Consider the following 5,070-nt stretch of genomic DNA (forward strand, 5'->3'; position numbering starts at 1 on the left):
TTGTCTCTTGCAGAATTTCTTCTTATCACCTTGTCTCTTGCAGAATTCCTTCTGCACTGAGACACAAAGAACCTAAGCTTCATTAAGTCCTGAGACCAGGTGTGTAATTTCAATTAAAAGACAGTGGATTCAAGTCCCAATTTAGGTTTTGGCTGGGTTTGAGTCCCAACTGAGCTGTGCTGTTCACAATCACCCACAGCCAAACATTCTTTTCATGTGTATATTGTGGTCAATTAAAAGGCAGAGAAAAATGTCAGAATGAGCAATAGAAGGACAGTCAAAAGATGTGTTGAATTGACTAAGGAATGGAGAAAATTGGAGAATGAGGTAACAAATGTGTGAATGGAGGTTGGCAAGTGGAGAAAGGCAGGCCATTCAAAGAGTAGTGGTTAAACATTCCCTTGGGTATCTTTGCAATACACTTTCACATTTTTACATAATCTTTGAAATGCTGCTCACCTATCTTTTCCAACAAGCGGTTCCCAGAGAAGGAATTTTACTTTGGGCAACTAACACTGTCACTAGGGAAAGAAATCTTAGGTAAAATGGGAGTAGGTTTGAAAAAGCAGACTTTGTAAAGTTTCTCCTTTCAGGAAAAGCAGCTAGTCTTGTAACAGTCCCTATGTAAATTTGGGCCACACTGCCTTTTTTTAGCTACCTCAGATTCGTGGCACCTTGGTTGAACTGAGGATCTGAATGTAGAGCTTATTACTAGGAAGATGTAGAAATTTAAAAACATCAAGCTATTGATTACAAATTGAGCCCATAATATATGTGAAACCGAGTCCCGTTAAAACTGTTTCCCTGCCAAATATATGATTAACCTCTCTACCCAAAACTTGATTCCCTTCGTTCCACTCATGTCTCCCTCAGGATTAAGAAGTATCAAAGAAAAGGGGGGACCGAAAGCAAGCAGGACCCTGCAGGGTCCTTCCATGTACAAAGGCTCCTCATGTCCCCAGTTCTTTCTTGTAGCAAAAAGGAAAAAAAAAAAAAAAAAGGCTTTGGTCTCCTAGGCCTTCCCTAAGTTCCAAAGAGCAGACTCAAGCAGTTACTAATTAAGGAAGTGAAGGAAACAAAGGAAAAGCAGTTAAGAAACAACAGTTTAGTGATAAGACAAGAGTCCTAGTTCCTCTTCAAGGGATATACATAACAATCTGATACATATCTTTGAGTCGTTCTCCAGGAACCAAGACCCCCAACCAGGAGGAGGATGGTGGTTACCTTCTGAGCACAAGCACTAGACCCCAGACTTGTTGGAACCAGAACGTTGATGATTGAGATTCCTGAAACACCACTGTGTTACCTCAACACCAACCAGTCAGAGGAAAGGCATGTACCCTGCAGTCCTCACCCCAAATGTTACCCTTAATAACCCTTCCCTAAAAGCCATAGGGAAGTTCAGGTTTTCTGAGCGTGAGCTGCCCATTTTCCTCATATGGCACCTGCAATAAACACGGTATTTTCCTTCACCGCAACTCGGTGTCAGTAAATTGCCCTTACTAGGGAGATCAGCTCGGTGATGGGTGATGCCTTAGAGGGCCGGGATGGAGAGGGTGGTGGGGGGAGTTGCAGGAGGGAGGGGATATGGGGATATGTGTATAAATACAGCTAAAAAAAAAATTGCCCTTACTATGTGGCAGGTGAGGGGACCCAAGTTCAGTTCAGTAACATGTATAAGTTTTATGATGCCTATTGCCAGAATACTAAATTCAGGGACATTATGTAAAAAGCAACTTTGATATATGAAAACAGCTTAAAGTCCTAAATTTAAAAATTCTATGTAAAGTGTTATCATTACTTGTGCAAGAACAGAAAGCATACTACATTTTAAAACCCAACGAGCTTCATTTTCTCCCCCCTCACTGTGAGCTATTTTGTTACCATGTTTCATTCTTATATTTTCAGTTTTTAATATGTGAACACTCTAATAGCAGCATTATTCACAATAGCCAAGATGTGGAAGCAACCCAAATGCCCCTAGAGACTTAAAAGGATAAACAAACATATGTATATGTATTTCATACAAAATAGAATTTCATTCAGTCTTAAAGAGGAAGGAAATCCTTTCACATGCTACAACATGGTTGAAACTTGAGGACATTATACTAAGTGAAATAAGCCAGTCACAAAAAGACAAATACTGTATGATTTTACTTGTATGAGGTATTTAAAGTAGTCACATTCATAGAAACAGAAAATGGAATGGTGGTTATCAGAGGCTGAGAGGAGAAGAAAATGGGATGTGTTTTTTACAGATTGGAGAAGCTATGGAGGTCTGCTGCACAGCAATGTGAATATACTTAGCACTACTGAACTGTACACTTAAAAATGGTTAAGATGGTAAATTTTATGTAATGTATTTTTTTCTTCTCCATTCTTTGTCATTTATTCAGTAGTAGTTTTTTTTTTCCTCTTATTTTCAGTGCCAGACGTGGCAAGGAGTGATTACAGCCAACTGTTATTAAAACATTTGTTCGCAACACATACCCCCTTTACCACTGACCCCAAACTGACTCATTTTATGTGCTTTCGTTCTTTCCTTTTGTGTACCACCACCAAGACTGCATGGAGAGGCAAGGGTAAAAGAGATGAAGGGGAAGAGTCCAGGAGGCCAGAAGGGGAGGAATGCTACAAGCCACAGTAAGAATGAGCTGTATTTAATTTAAAAAGGGGGGGAGGGGTGTACCCCACAAATGATACAGTAATGAGGATACACAATTAAATCCCATAAGCATGACTGAAGGCTTTCACTGTGTTTGACATCATCACAATGGAAGGCATAAAAAGTGGAGTAAATCAATGTTGATACAGTCCAATCTAGTCCGTTAGGCAAGGTGGTGCAAGAAGTCATTTAAACTAAAAGTACGCTGCCCTTACCTAAATGGCTAGCAGACATGGAGAACACCACAGTGAGGAATCCACAGAGCTTTCTCCATGTAGCTATTAAAAATGTGCTGTCGAATGGCACATTGTCAAACACTGGAAAAGGGGTGCCACAATGGACCTCTCTCTTTTTTAAGTACGAATGCTAATTTCAACTATCTCAACTAAGCAGGAAGTGGGCTCTTCTGCTAGGAATGCCAACCCTAATTCACTTTGTCTTGAAATATATACAGATTGTTTGTAGTAGCTACAGCAATGATATTTTCCTTGGGGTGCCAGGCTGTATGAAGTATTTTCTTGTTGAAGTCTAGGCTGTCAACACATTTCATCTTTCTGTCGCTTGCCACTTGCACACATTTTGTGTGGCTTCAGAACTGTGTGAGGTTTATTGTTTTCCCGTGATGCTCCTAGGGTTATGTCTCACTTTGTGTTCTGGTCAAACATCCTGAAGAAATTATTGTAAGGTCCAGTCATGACAACACTGTCAGATCCATTCCAACAACATTCAAATTTGTCAAATATGCAGTCATTTTCATACAGTGAACGAAGTTTACCTCTGAGATATTCACGCACCTGGTATGTTTCCACAGGCCTGTTTTCCATATTTAAGTCCCAAATTTTGACTGACAAATAGTCTCTAGTCATCATATATCGACCACTATGGCTGAATTTTTATGTAATGTATTTTTTTTAAACCACAATTAAATATATAAACACTCAGTGAATTTGCCATGAATTTTGTTAAGGATAATCAATTTAAAAAAATCCATCAAAATCATGGCACTGCAAGCAGATGAAAGAAACAGTGGTAATAGGGCCGTTGCTCTGCTTTAAAATGTGCCCAGTGATACGTGTGGCTTTAAAGATTGTTTGGCAATGTATATTTTGAATGTTTAATAAACAATAAAAGGCTAGAGCCAGTTGGCCTGGTTTGAATCTCAGTTCTGTGGTTTATTGGCTGTATAACCTTAAGTTACTTAGTCCCTCTCTCTTTCTCAATCACAAAAGGGCAATAAGAAGATAATAATAGTACCCATCTCATAGAACTGTTATGAGGATTAAATGAGTTGACATATGTAATAAATTTAGAATAGTGCCTTGGCATATAAAGTGCTATATAAGGTTTACTACTACTACCACTACTACTACTACTATTGTTAAGGGTTTTCTTCACCAGTTTTAGAAACTTTTCAAAGGCAAGACACCAAAAGTTGTATTCCTCCTTTTCCTAGAGATGATGAATGGACAGGATTTGGCTGAATCATTTCTTATCAGGAAGATATCAGTTTGGCTTTAAGAGAAGGTGACCAAAATCTGAGAGAAAAGTTGAGACAGAGGGCATAGCAGGGGTAATTAATAAAAATTTAATTATGATAACAACAGTCAATGATCTGCTTTAATAAAATGTGACTTTCAAAATCTGATTGTATCATATATGGGTGGTTATATCATTACACAATCACCTGCTGCTTTATGAAAGGATTAATTGTAAGATTTTTAAACAACAAGCTTCTATGGTGTCATTAGTTTTATTTATTATTTTAAACTTAGAGCAAAGCCGCAACAGTACAAAGAGCTTCCATAAACCCTTCTCTTAGAGCATTCAAGGTTTACCAACTGATGCAATAATACCCTTTATAGCAAAAGGTTTCCATCTAGGTGCATGTATTTCTTGCAGCTCTCATGTCTCTTTATTCTCCTTCAACCTGGAACAGTTCCACATACTGACCTTCATTTTTCAAGATTACTGTAGCTGATTGTATTTTCCAAGCATTGCACCACATTTGCAGTTCCACATACTCTTCCAGAATTCTCTCCTTAAACCTGGACAGGCTTTGTGACTTATTCCATGAATAGAACACAGAGAAGTAAATGGTGACTTTCATGGCTAGATAGAAAAGGCCACACAGCTTTTACGTGCTTCTCACGAGTTCTTTCTCTCTGTCTCTGTCTTTCTCTCTCTCTGTATGTGTGTCTCTCTGTCACACACTCACTCTCCCTGGGAGTGCTGAACTGACCCATAGGAAATCCAGTTACCATGAAGCTGTGGTAATGGAGAGACCACATAAAGACAGAGATGCCAGAAGGGGTGCAGCTATTCCAGCTGTCAGCTGTTTGAGTCTCCCTGTTTAGGTGTTAGAGATATGAGTGGGAAAGCCTTCACATGATTCTAGCTCCCAGGCT

At 39.1% G+C, this 5,070-nt stretch overlaps 1 pseudogene; it reads right to left on the reverse strand.

Moving 5' to 3' along the window:
• Window positions 1–3,051: 3,051 nt before the first annotated feature.
• LOC130854830 (serine/threonine-protein phosphatase 2A 55 kDa regulatory subunit B alpha isoform-like) lies at window positions 3,052–3,552 on the reverse strand (annotated as a pseudogene).
• Between the last annotated feature and the right edge of the window lie 1,518 nt (window positions 3,553–5,070).

Source organism: Hippopotamus amphibius, chromosome 6, assembly GCF_030028045.1.
Source record: "Hippopotamus amphibius kiboko isolate mHipAmp2 chromosome 6, mHipAmp2.hap2, whole genome shotgun sequence".
Taxonomy (NCBI): domain Eukaryota; kingdom Metazoa; phylum Chordata; class Mammalia; order Artiodactyla; family Hippopotamidae; genus Hippopotamus; species Hippopotamus amphibius.